Below are 14,743 nucleotides of genomic sequence, written 5' to 3' on the forward strand. Positions count from 1 at the left end.
TTCATATTCCTTAAGGTCTTTCAAAAGCTCCGGAACTGAATTATTTTGTTTTTTGTATATCTCCCTGATAAATTCCGGTTGAAGACCTGCGTTTATATATTTAAGCTGCTTATTCACAGCCATGATAGGGTTCATCTTCAACAAGAGGGTCTGCTTATCCCTAACGTAAGATGATACCGGTTCATCGTCCCTGTGGAACGGATATCTGATCTGCTCCTCGATCTGCAGCTGATCAAGGGAGCCTGTGAATTCTTCAATGAGCTTTTTCTTGACGTCCTCATAGCTAACTAAATTGACACCTGGTTGCTGGCTAATTGCATTAAACCAGCAGAGGGCTGCCCCACATAACAACGCCGGGAACATTTGTCGTTTTTTCGTCTCCTCCCAATTATTCAAAATCGCCGCACTTTCGAAACGATCTATGAATTTAGAAACATCCTCCCCTGAGGCACCCTGAAACTGAATGCTCTCGAAAAGGAGGGGATGAACAAAAGGTATTTGAGCCATGGTGGGTGGGTCCACAAGAACTGTGGGACGATTATCAATTTGAAAGTTAGCCTGCGCGCGTGCGCGACTTCTAGTTAATGGAGGACTTCTGATTGGGGTGGATGAGGCACAAGGTAGGCCCTCCACATCAAAAGATGGACCAACAGCATTATTGGCGAGAATGATGAGCCTATCCAATGTGGTATCAAGCTCGTCCTCCAACTCAATAAATGACATAAGGCATTACTAACAATGGTGACGTACCTTATTTAAAACATGAACCCCCCGTTAGCAATAAATTCCGCGAAGAAACAAGTCTAACATGATATCAACGAATTTCAATTTTCATTTATTTCAGAGTGAAATAAATGAAAAATTCCGCAACTTCAACCGCGATGCCTACCCTTTCAATTTTCATGTCTGTTTAAGAAAACAAGGCATGACGCTTTTCATTTCCAAAAGAAAATGAAAAGGACCGCATCAATCCACCACGTAGCGTTCCAACATGAACGCGGGGATCTTAAATAGGGATGTAACTTGCCCCTCCCGATTAATACTGTTGATGGTAGAGACAGCCCTGAACTGGCAGGTACAAATATCTAACTTATCATTAAAATAAACTCATGATTCGGTTTAGACTGAAGTGAGCAATGCGAATGGCAGAATAGGGTGTAGACTATCTTACCCTGTTCGGTTTAGAAATAAGACCAGTAGCTCCTGCTTCTCCGATGATTCCAGATTAAAAGACCTCGTGTCGCTCTCATGCACACCTATTTAAACCCTCGCTTGGCCTCTCGCCAAAGGCCAGTGTTCTTACCATTTCCTGTGAAAGGCTTACCCTACACATTTCTGAGCAGGAGCTGACAAGGTCTGCCAGGGTCAATATTTCTTAATCGGACGGATATGCTATGCAACGACTTCAGACTGTGCTAAGGTCAGATAATTTAATCTTTAGGGGACAGCTGGGCAGTACAGACACCATGCAGCAGCAATTAACGCAGCATTTCTTCAAAACTACACATGATATTTCAGAAAATTTCCATAAAATTAAGACTTTCAAAAATGTTGCATAATATCCATTATTAGGGGGAATCTGATAGCCCAAATTACGATTGTTTAATTTTGATTTCATAATGGTTCGATTTCTATTTATGTCTGTTAAGTTAACACATACTTCCGAGTTCTAGTGATCGCTTACTGCATGTATGCTTGACAATGGTTTTTAAGTTCCTTATACTCCTACATGATTATTCTCTTGCAACTAGACACTTCTTTACTGTCGTCTTGGTTACAGGCTGCAATTGCCATATAGATCACGTGTGTGTTGAGAAGGGTGTTTCGTAGTTAGGTTTAGTGCTTTTAGTATTCAAATAACATCTCTAAATGCTTTCGTGGTTAGGTTAGGTGGCCCTGGTTTATTGCTCTTAGTGTTAAGAGTAATTTCCTTAAATGCTTGCAACATCTCACGATGTTGGTGCTGGTCTCAACCACGACACCCCTTAGAGCTTCATGTCTACAGTAGTCCGTGAATGCCTTGTTGATGGAAAGTGGGGATATATATATAAGGTACCTTCTACAACTTCATTTCACCGATAAATAAGACTTTTCAGAACTGCAAAAATTGCTAATTACTTCCAGAAAGCTTCAAATTTACTTTCAAAATCATTTTCAATATTCTGGGATACTTTCTCCTTCTGTGGACAAGATAGCTTTGTCAATGGAAAAAGCAGAGGCTTGCATAAGGTATTTTTACGTCTCTTTTCACAGATAAATTGCACTTATTGGAACTCCACACAGTGGTAGTAAATTTCACCAAGGTTCAAATTTACTGTGAGAATTATTTTTACAATTCTACAGCAATTCATTTTTCAAAAATCATTAAACATTTGGAACAGTTACCGACCTGACTCAAAGAGAGATCCTTGGTCATGCTTTTCTGCAATTTTGGTCCTTCCAGTGTCCACATGGCCCATGCTTGAAGTGAAATTCTGTGTTTTTTTCCATACTGCTACACAGCCACTCTTACACATTTTATATTCTTTTTCTCCAAGGAGTATCAGTGTATTAACTTTGTATTATGGTGTATGTACAACTGCAATCTATTTTTTTTCATTGACTAATTGTGCTGGCTAAAGGGGCATGCTGATACAATTTCTTTTTTATATTTTGAAAAATTTTGATTTTGTTTTCCTTCTTCCTTTAACTTTCATTATTGATAGGAACAAAGTATAAATTCACTTCCACTAAAAGCCCTGTATGGAAAAATCTCTGATAATGAGTTCTTGAGCAACTCTCTTCTTTCTCTTTTTGTACAGCACAGCAAGTTTCAAAATTGCGCTTTTGAAAAGCTACGGTTAGGAGAGGCTGGACACATGTACGAAACTCCATCTACTGAAGGTTAAGAGGAGAATTCTGTAGGTGAAAGGCTATTGTCATACAAATGTGTATATTAATATAAAGTTGTTCCTTGGGTTTTTACAGAAAAAAATATGATTTCTTAAAAATGTAGCTAGAAAATTGTTGTATTTAACTACCGATTTAATTCTGCAGAATTTTTAATAAATTGTGAACATTGAGCTAGTCATGTTTTGTTTAACGTAAGTATCCAACTTGGGGTGTCCAGTAGATTTTCTTCAACTGAGCTATAAGGTCAAGATGTACCTGTTTTGCATTTTAATTATTTGGAGAAACTTGGAATAAACTTCCCATTACTTTTCTCGGAATACTTCCACAATATTTCCCCTGCACCATAAACTGCTGCTAAATATTTTCCCATCAGGTAGAACATTTCCCTGTTACAATAGATTTTACTTAAGTAAATTAATTTAATCTAGACATAGTATTCTCTATTAAAATGTTACATCAATTTAGGAATGGATTCACATCACCAGGTTTTGCTTTATTACATGTTTATGATAGACGCTAATGATAGATTTTGAAAGAAAATACTCCTGCCACTGATCAATAGTATTTATAACTACATAGAGGGGAGCAAAATGTTTTTCTTTTCTATCACTAATTCAACCCTGTGTACAATGGTGTCCCATAGAGATAATTTTAATTTCAAGTATAACTCTGAATGGAGGACATGAAGAAACCCTGATTTCTTATGTTAAACTGGGATTTTCAACTGTCTTTCTGATAAACTGTTAAGATTAAAATCAAATGGTTAAGATGCATACCATTTCTAATACTGAAGAACCAGTGGTAAAATTTTCAAAGCCGGGAAACAGATTTCTTCAAATTTACAGGAGAAAGTGCGTATGTAATTGAGTTTCTGTAGACTTTGTGGTAGGTCGTACAAGTGTTCTCTCTCATCGGTGAAGTTATTTCACCGTTAATTCATGTTTTTATGCTGATTATTCACAGGTAATTCATGTTTTTATGTAGATCAATGACCGCCGATGCACGGAACATGTTGCCTGTATTTCCTCGCAGTACGTCAACCGGAAGTTGCATGCGTTACATGACGTAACCTTCCAGTCAGTGTTTCAAACTGTATGCATGTTGAAGAAGGTAAGAAACGTACGAAAATCTGCATCTGAATGTGCATGACCCGCGTTGTAAATCTGTGAAAGATGACATGTACAGGATGCGTCGTGAATTCGGATGGCGTGGAAGATGCAGTAGACTTTGTAATTGAGCATGGAATTGTGAAGCAAGAAGCGGAATGTGAAAAATGTGGGAGTACATGTAAGTTGCACATTGGACTTAATGGCAGGTGGAGATATTTGTGTACAAAAAGAATTCACCAGGGACGTGGGAAAATGAGTTACAAAATATTTCCGTGTGGATTCAAACGTTCTGCAAGACTGGGCATTTTTATAGGACAAAGTAATCTGACCGTACAGAAAATCATAAAATGTTGTATATTGTGGCTTATATTGCCAAACCCAAGAGTAAGTATTATACAATTCAAACTGAACATTAGTTGTAGAACAGTTACGGACTGGTCAAACCACTGTAGGCAAGTGTGCCAGGAATGGGTAGTTAACAATTCAAGACCAATAGGAGGTCCTGGAGTTACTGTGGAAATATATGAAGCGAAGTTTGGCAAGACCAAAAAATGTGTAAATCGAAGGGCACGTCCAATTGAAGGACAGTGGGTGCTTGGTGGAATTGAAAGGGGAAACCATAAACGTTTCTTCATAGTTCCTGTGGGAAATCGAAACGAAGAAACTTTGATGCAAGTCATATGCCAGTTCATACTTCCAGGAACAACTATAATGTCAGATTGCAGGAAATCATATGTAAACTTACAGGGAGCAGGCTACAGACACCTGAGAGGGTCATTCCATGTCAAATCAACCAATTTTTTAAAAAATGATTGCATGACCATTTTAGAAAAATTTCATTTTTAGTACATATTGTACATGTTTCTAGATATCAAAACCAATGTTCAAAAAAAATTATTGTCTTTAGTTCTCCTGGGGCAGCCATTTTTCCAACATGACGCATGGCTGGTTTGCTCATGTAGCAGTATACAGAAATCTTAATAATATCTCAAAAACCATTAAAGCTAGAGATCTGAAACAAAATTAATTTTGTAGCTAATGAAGTATACTTACTATGATATTCAGGTATGTTTTGCTTGAAATTGCATCGTAAGTACGAAAATTATGGTGGAAAATGGGGTAACAATAGTTAAAAAATTGCATTTTTAAGCCCGATTTTCTTAATGAAGGGGTTTAGTCTAAGACTTGATTTTTTTTTCATGTGTAGACCTACCTGCAGGGTATCTATAAATAAAATATCAGTGCTTAGAAATGCCACCCTTTTTTACAGTATGGGATCAAACATGGCCATTCATTGAATTTTGACAGTTTTCGGGGTTAAATATCTCAGATGGGTCCCCTCTAAAAATTCTGAAATTTGGCACATAGGAAGCCCTTCATGAACCTAACTCACAGTAAAAATCCCAACTTTTAGATTCAACTCGTTTTGGTAAATATGAGGTAACATATTGTCACCTAACTTCTGAAGTTGCAAAGTAAGGTTAAACTACATTCCATACTTAGAATAATGAAGTCTTTCTTTTTCTTTTTTAAATTTGGGTTAAATAAAGGCTCATAAAATATAGTAACATAAGGTTTTAATACTTGACTTACCAGAAATTAAAATTACAAGGTATGACAATTGAAAATCTGCGAAATTTCATTGCAAAAGGTTTGATTTATTAGGTACTCACGACCAGTTGGTACTGTCAGCTCCAAAACTGAGCTTCCCCCATATTTTTATCAATGTAGCAGTACATGCAGCTTAAGATAGGCAGTGGCATGCCCAGGAATTTAGAAAGGGAGGGGAGGGGGGTTACATATACTTTTTTAATATACAGCCCTGTTTTTGCCACATTATCCTTCCTTTGACGTAATTGTTTCTAGAATACTAGGCCAAAGGTATTGGGTTATGACCCCCACAAATCCCTCCTTGGGCACTCCACTGAAAGTAGGCTATTTATTTTGGAGTGTCAAAGCTGGTAGAATATATTATCTTTTGTTTCCTTATTTTCCATTTTTTTCCCAAGAAAAGACATTCGTTGAAGTAGATGTGAGTCATGCATACCAGAAGATTCAGAGACATGTTTTGATAGGATGTGAGGCAAGCCTGGAATTGATCTGTGCATGTAAAATCTCTGCTGTCATTCTTCCTTTACCTAATGTGCCGAGAGTAGTGACTTGTAAATGTTCGTTATCTGTGACAGGAAATGGAGTGTTCTGTAATATTTGTAACTGGAGAGGACTGTCATAAATACCCTTTGGGTAAGGTTCCCAAAGACATAACTAATCTTAACAAAGTCAGTGAAAATGGTAACTCTTCTTAGGTCAAGACTACAGGTGTATGGCTTAGAGACAACATGCAAGTACCATCAAATATAGCTCTTTATATGGTAAAGTATATTGTGATCTTCAGAAGTACCACTTAAAGAAAAGGTTAAGTAAGGTAAGGTAAAAAAAGTGTCAAGAAAGCCTTATACCAGTTAAATCAATATGCCTGATATGTTGGAGTAAAAGTTTCATATGTGGAGAAAGTGACTCACTTAAATGCCAGAATTGAAATCATGTCTTTGTGCCAAGCCAAGGAAAACTAAACGAAATGTATGAAGTCTGTTCTGTTTTTTATGCATCTCCTGTTTCAAAACTGAGGAGGCTGATTGCAGAAAAACAATAAAGTGATCTTGCTCGAAAAACTATTCACACCCTACAAGGAGTGCAAGAGAAACTGGAAAGTTGCTCTTCACTAAGTATTAAAACTGAAGAGAAGGAAAGCAAGTGTGACAATCCTTTGCATGGCCAGTACAATCATATAATTGAAATTATAAGAAGAAAAATGTAAATGAGCAAAAAACTAATGTTGAAAAGGTCAGAATCATCAGTTTGATTGCTACCACTTGGTCAAGAAAAAATATGTGATGAACTGAAGGTTTCTGATAATTTACTTAGGAACTTAGTGAAAGAACAAAGAATCCTGCTTGTTTTAACAAAGAGAATGAATAGGATTGGTTTGATTTGGTGTTTTAAGTCCACTTTATGCACAGTAAGGCTAATCGGGACTAGACCTACAGTTTAAAGTGGGATCCGAACCACTATGTGCCTCAACCGGGTATCGAACCCTTGATTACAAGGCAATGACGCAACCACTGCGCCATTGGGGAGGCCCCGAGAATGAATAGGAAACTGGAGCTGACAATACCAACTGGTCGTGGGTACCTAATAAATCAAACCTTTTGCAATGAAATTTCGCAGATTTTCGATTGTCATACCTTGTAATTTTAATTTCTGGTAAGTCAAGTATTAAAACCTTATGTTACTATATTTTATGAGCCTTTATTTAACCCAAATTTAAAAAAGAAAAAAGAAAAGACTTCATTATTCTAAGTATAGGATGTAGTTTAACCATACTTTGCAATGTCAGAAATTAGGTGACATATGTTACCTCATATTTACCAAAACGAGTTGAATCTAAAAGTTGAGATTTTTATTGTGAGTTAGGTTCATGAAGGGCATCCTATGTGCCAAATTTCAGAATTTTTAAAGGGGACCCATCTGAGATATTTAACCCCGAAAACTGTCAAAATTCAATGAACGGCCATGTTTGAGTCCATGCTGTAAAAAAGGGTGGCATTTCTAAGCACTCATATTTTATTTGCAGACACCCTGCAGGTAGGTCTACACATGAAAAAAAATCAAGCCTTAGACTAAACCCCTTCATTAAAAAATCGGGCTTAAAAATGCAATTCTTTAAATATTGTTACCCCATTTTCCACCATAATTTCCGTACTTACGATGCAATTTCAAGCAAAACATACCTGAATATAATATCATAGTAAGTATACTTCATTAGCTACAAAATTAATTTTGTTTCAGGTCTCTAGCTTTAATGGTGTTTGAGATATTAAGGTTTCTGTATACTGCTACATGAGCAAAAACAGCTATGTGCCATGTTGGAAAAATGGCTGCCCCAGGAGAACTAAAGACAATATATTTTTTTTTAACATTGGTTTTGATATCTAGAAACATGTACAAACCAATGTACTACAAATGATTTTTTTCTAAAATGGTCATGCAACCACCATTGGATTGTTTGGCATGGAATGACCCGAGAGTTAACCATACCATAGAGTTTGTCGACACAGCAGCGAGTGGACGTGTTCATCAAGAAAACTTACAAAGAATGCAGGGTGAGGCAATTCCAGTCCACTCTCAAAACATAGAGAGTTTGGCGCAATGTCCGGCATTACATTCCAATTTTTTGATGCAGGAAATATCACTTTTCAGGTTATTTATCGGAGCACATCTTCAAGAGTAACTTTCCACTGGAAAATAGTGTGCACGAATTTTTCATGCAAGGAGGTATCATGCATTACATGTAGAAAAAAAAATGTTATCTGGATGCATGGAAAAAAACCCAGAAATGTTATACTTTTTATGTGAAACTTCGAATGATCTGTTTACATCTGTAAAAAACAAAGCAGAATATATGTTATCCTGAAATTAATTATGTTGAATTTTTGTGATGTTCAATAACTATTGTAACTATGTTTGCCTTACCCAACATAACCTAACCTAACCTTGTCGTGCATGGTTCGTGATGAATTACATGAAACAATAGTAGTAATTTTACGAATCTGTAACGACGACTTACGTATTCATGGAATTAGGTATTTTTCGGTTTAGACTGCTGGAAACACTACTTCACCAGTGAAGATCAACAACGCTAGTCAACATACGACCTCCATATTGCATTTGATGAACAACGGTAGCCATGTTGTGTGCTACGGAAGGGGAAAAACAAGGAAGATTAATTACTCGATATCTCGAAAATGGAAATTATTTTCGTTAAAAATAAGCTAAATCCCTTGTTAAACAATATTTCGCAATGCAGAATAGGTAAGTATCAATGTCAACAATTACAGAATAAAAGAGTTACAGACGTTTCCCGGCTTTGAAAATTTTACTGAACGAGTTAAGGTTGGGTGAAAAAAATGAAATGTTATGGAGATACACATATTATCTCTGGGTATGCAGATATATACAATTGGAAAACGAATACACCTTAAATGTTATGTTTATGATTCATCCCAAGCAGAAGCAAAAGAAGCATTAATTATTGGTACTAGAAAATGTACTGTGCTTCAAAAATGCATTGGTGGGGTTTGCTTAGAATGTCATAAGACTTTCTCTCGTTAGCAAAATTTACAGGTGCTACAACTCACTTTCTTATGTCAAATTTTGGCAGAATTAATCCTTCCTGCAGCTTCAATAAGGTCTATCAACTTTAAACATAAGTTCAAACCCCTTTACATACTTTGTAACACTTTCTCTCGTCTCTCCACATGTAGTAAATAGCAACCAACATTCTGAAGTAAGACTATTTCTCTTGATGCTTACAGTTTTTACAAGCACATAAACATCTTTGGGTGCCAGTTTCATAGATCGGACACACATTAATTGTCAATTCTTACCTGGGCATGCAGTGTTTCAACCTTCTTCACCGAAAAATACGTACTATCGTGTTAGTCACTGGTGGAAATTATACATTATGCACGGGTAGCTGATGGATAGCCCCACGACCCATACACGGATAGCCACACAAACCATTCACGGATAGCCCCACGAACCATTTCTGATAGGTCAGGTGTTTGGTTACGTTAGGCAAGCATAGTAAAAAAAAGGGGGGGGTTGAAACACTGACAGGGGCTTATGTCATCAAACGTACGCAGCATCCGGTTGTCGTAGGGCAAACAAATGAAAGCAATGGCAAATGTGCGTCGGTGAGATATTTATCTTGAAAAATACATGATTTCTCGGTCAAATATATTCCACAATGAAAGAAAATACCTCGAGCAACGTTGTAAACCTTGGAGAAACTCATTTCCGTAAGTAGTTTCTTGTGTAAAATTGAAGAAACGTCTCTCCGATGTATGAAACTGTTACCCATCTTTGCTTGATGATACGTTTAGCGAAGCGTTCAGGCTGGTTTGTATCTGGCTAACTTAATAGTAGTAACACTCATTGCATTCATTTTTTAACGTGAATAGGTGTTATAACTATAACATTATTAAAACTCAAAACGGTAACATTATAGTATAAGGGAAACGGATTTCTTCAAATTTACAGGAGAAAGTACTTACGGAAATCATTTTCTGTAGCGTTGTGGAAGTTCGTGAATGTAGTTTTGATCCATTTTTATGCGAAAACATGTCGTTTTCTGCAAAAATCTATGTCCGATACGCTGTTTCTGCTGCCGCCATTTCCTTTCTGCACGAGAGTACAATGTTCCGTGTGTTAAGATGATGCAACCCCATAGTCAATGTTTCAGCCTCGCCGTGTTTTCACTATAACGTGAAGTATCGAGTATTTTTATTTTTTTTATTTTTAACTAAACTTGCCTAACCTAACTTAATCTAACCTAACCTTACGGAAAATGGTTTTTGGGGCTAACGTGAATGGTTTTTGGGGCTAACGTCAATGGTTTGTGGGGCTAATGTCAATGGTTTGTGAGGCTAACGTCAATGGTTTGTGATATATTAGCATAATTTTAAATCCGAGCACGGAAGTGGGTATTTTCCAGTGAACGAGGTTGCAACACTGCAAAAATCGACAAAACACTCACACAACGTGCCCTGAACCAGTACGCTATCGCCTGCCATAATGTGTTACAGAATCGAAATAACAAGTAACAGTAAGTACTCGGAAATGTAAGAAATAGACATTATCTTAGTTAGAAATGCATTATTACACCTTAGGAAATGTTCCGCATTCCAAAATAGTACGTTAGCAATGTAAAAAAGTGCGAAATATATGATTTATAGGTGTTTCCCTTATACTATAATAGTACCTTAAAAACAAATGTCTCATGAAAGGAGCGTGTGTTCAAAATTTTCGTATCCCCAAAACGTATTTCTTCAATTTTACATGAGAAAGTACTTACCGAAATGGGTTTATTTATACTTTAGGAAGGTCTTGGAAGTTTGTTTTCACCTCGTTGAATTTTTTTTGCCGATAAATCATGTAATTTTCGACATTAATGTCACTCCGATGCACGAAAGCTGATCCCTTGATGTCCGTCTACTACGTGAACCAAATATTTGCGAGCGTTTCATGACGTCACAACCGGTCAGTGTTTCCAAATGCACGGTTTTGTAACTGTGTAACAGTTCTAAAACGTAAACAAACGTGAGTTACTGTTCATCATTTCTGATTACGAACTTGCGACAACATGACGTGCACAGGATCAGTGGCGTGCTCAATGTGAGGTTGATGGGGGTTATAACCCCCCCTTTCACCCAGTATCTCTAAGGCTATTTATGAATGGTTAGTGGGGCTATTTATGAATGGTTCGTGGGGCTATCCGTGAATGGTTCGTGGGGCTATTTATGAATGGTTTGTGGGGCTATCCGTCAATGGTTCGTGGGGCTATTCGTGAATGGTTCGTGGGGCTATCCGTGAATGGTTTGTGCGGCTATTTATGAATGGTTCGTGGGGTTTTCGAACCCGAAAAAAAAAATTTAGGTAACATTATCGTATGGGTAAAACGGATTCCTTCAAATTTCCTTCAAATTTACAGGAGAAAGTACTTACGGAAATCATTTTCTTGAGCGTTTTGGAAGTTCCTGAATGTAGATTTGATCCATTTTAATGTGAATGCGTGTTGTTTTCTGCGAAAATCTCTGTCCGACACGCTGTTTCTGCTCACGCAATTTGCTTTTTGCATGAGAGTGCAATGTTCCGTGTGTTAAGACGATGCAACCCCGTAGCCAGTGTTTCAGCCTCGCCGTGTTTTCACTAGAACCACCTGTCGAGTTCGGAACAAGCAATTTTTCCCGAATGGGTGTCACTTATCGCACAACATTGTAGCAACATTGTGTTCCGACGTCACAGGAGAGAGCTGTTTTTACAATTTTTCTTTGTATTTATGCTAATGGAACCTAACCTAACAGGCCTAACCTAACCACGTAGGCATTCCTCGTCTGACGTCAATATTCAAGGTTGCAAGGAAGGGAATTAACGAATTACGAAAGAAAGATGGTTCCGACCCGAATGGGTGTCACTTATCGCACAACACTGTAGCAACATTGTGTTCTGACGTAACAGGAAAGATCTTTTTCATGTTAGGCAATACAAGCTAACGCGTCTCTTAGCGAAAATAATAATTTTTCTTTGTATCTATGCTAATGGAACCTAACCTAACAGGCCTAACCTAACCACGTAGGCATTTCTCGTCTGACGTCAATATTCAAGGTTGCAAGATGGTTGTGCGTAAAGGAAGAGCATTAACCAATTTCGAAAGAAAGATGGTTCCGACCCGAATAGGTGTCACTTATCGCACAACACTCTAGCGACATTGTGTTCTGACGTCACAGGAGAGACCTTTTTCATGTTAGGCAATACAAAGGTAACGCGTCTCTTAGCGAAAATATTATTTTTTCTTTGTATGTATGCTAATGGAACCTAACCTAACAGGCCTAACCTAACCACGTAGGCATTCCTCGTCTGACGTCAATATTCAAGGTTGCAAGGAAGAGAATTAACGAATTACGAAAGAAAGATGGTTCCGACCCGAATGGGTGTCACTTATCGCACAACACTGTAGCAACATTGTGTTCTGACGTAACAGGAAAGATCTTTTTCATGTTAGGCAATACAAGCTAACGCGTCTCTTAGCGAAAATAATAATTTTTCTTTGTATCTATGCTAATGGAACCTAACCTAACAGGCCTAACCTAACCACGTAGGCATTTCTCGTCTGACGTCAATATTCAAGGTTGCAAGATGGTTGTGCGTAAAGGAAGAGCATTAACCAATTTCGAAAGAAAGATGGTTCCGACCCGAATAGGTGTCACTTATCGCACAACACTCTAGCGACATTGTTTTCTGACGTCACAGGAGAGACCTTTTTCATGTTAGGCAATACAAAGGTAACGCGTCTCTTAGCGAAAATATTATTTTTTCTTTGTATGTATGCTAATGGAACCTAACCTAACAGGCCTAACCTAACCACGTAGGCATTCCTCGTCTGACGTCAATATTCAAGGTTGCAAGAGAGTTGTGCGTAAAGGAAGACCATTAACGAATTGCGAAAGAAAGATGGTTCCGAATTGCTGTGTATGGACAATGAACGTGGTGAATCGCAAGGTTATTTTACAAGTTCTACACGTAAATGCGACGTATTAGCATAATTTCAAATAGGGGCACGAAAGTAGATATTTTCCGGTGAACGAGGTTGCACCACTGCATAAATCGACAAAACACTCTCAGAACGCCCCTTTAACCAGTATGCTATCACGGCCATAATGTGTTACAGATTCGAAACAACAAGTAACAGTAAGTACTCGTAAATAGAGAAAATAAACATTATCTTAGTTAGAAATGCATTATTTCGCCTTAAGAAATGTTCCGCAACGCGTTAGCAATGTAAAGAAGTCCGAAATATATGATTCGTAGGTGTTTCACCCATACGATAATAGTACCAAAATTTAATTTTGAAAAACAAATTTAACGATGTTTCCTAACCTAACAGAACCTAACCTAACCTTGCCGTGCATGGTTCGTGGGGCTAATATTTATGAATGGTTCGTGGGTCTATCCGTGCATGGTTCGTGGAGTTTTCGAACCTGGAATAAAATACAAAATCAGTAACACGAAAATAGGTATTTTTTATGAAGAAGGTTGCAACACTGCATAACCACTGATCATGGACTACGCTAGTCAAGATTTCTCCGCCATATTGCGTGTAACGCAAGCGAAAGCGAACAAAATAAAAATACTCGATATTTCGAAAATTGGTATTATTTGCGTGCAAAAAACGAAACGCGAAATAGAAGAATCCTTACGAATGCAGAATATGTAAGTATCAATGTGAAAAATACGAAAATAAGGGAATTAGAGACGTTTGGTGGTTACCGAAATTTTAATAGTAATTTTCCGTCATGAAGGTTTGAAACACTGCTTGCGCACTGAAAATCGACAAAACACAAGCTGGCGCCTCATAACGCGCGATGATCCATTACGAGTGCACGCCATATTGTCTATTACAGAAGCGGAACAAGTAAGACAAATAATCAATTGTAATATGAAAAGTTGACAGTATTTTATGGAAAAAGGCATAACTTCACCTTAAAGAATGTTCCGCAAGGCAAAACAGGTAAGTACCAGTGGTAAAATTAAGGAAATAAATGAGTGAAAGGTGTCCGGGCCTTATCGCATATTTACGAAATTACGTACTATTTCGATTTTTTTTTCATGTTTACCTCCACAAACCATGCACGTTTGCCCCAAAAACCATCCACTTGTACCCCAAAATCCATCCATGGGTAGCCCCACAAACCATTGACGTTAGCCCCAAAAACCATCCACGGATAGCCCCACAAACCATTCACACAAGCTTAGGTTAGGCCTGTTAGGTTAGGTTCCATTAGCACTCATTTCACCCCTAAATTCATCGAAAAAAGAAAGCGCGGCGAACATAGATAAAAATATAAATTTTCGTACAAAGAAGGCACGTTTGGAAACACTGCAGAGATCGCGTGACTTTCAACGCTCTCACCATCTGCACACACACAATGGAAACAACGGCATAATGTGGCAGGCAATGCCAATTTCTTACATAAAAAGTGATTAATTCTTGTTCGGCAGCATTAAACTACGAAGTTTTTACTTTCCGTGAAAGAAAATACCTCCAAGAACGTCCAGAATGCTAAAGAAACTCATTTCAGTAAGTACGTTCTCCTGTAAATTTGAAGAAATCCTTCCGGGCG

General features: G+C 37.7%; 1 protein-coding gene across 4 annotated transcripts in view; it reads right to left on the reverse strand.

Moving 5' to 3' along the window:
• Positions 1-14,743, reverse strand: part of LOC145994956 (uncharacterized) — a 75,324-nt gene that overhangs the window by 36,454 nt on the left and 24,127 nt on the right. Inside the window, exons 1-2 of one of the 4 annotated variants that reach the window (XM_083131486.1) lie at positions 10,918-11,070; positions 8,629-8,758 (exon numbers count right to left, since the gene is read on the reverse strand). The exons of 1 other annotated variant lie outside the window; for it this stretch is intronic. The gene's annotated coding sequence lies outside the window, so the exon portion shown is untranslated. Of the gene's footprint in view, positions 1-8,628; positions 8,759-9,702; positions 9,777-10,917; positions 11,071-14,743 lie in introns of those variants that run through there. 2 more of the 4 variants (XM_083131487.1, XM_083131489.1) reach the window with 2 other exon arrangements.

This window comes from Lepisma saccharinum, chromosome 11 (genome assembly GCF_977018435.1).
Source record: "Lepisma saccharinum chromosome 11, izLepSacc3.1, whole genome shotgun sequence".
NCBI classification, from domain to species: domain Eukaryota; kingdom Metazoa; phylum Arthropoda; class Insecta; order Zygentoma; family Lepismatidae; genus Lepisma; species Lepisma saccharinum.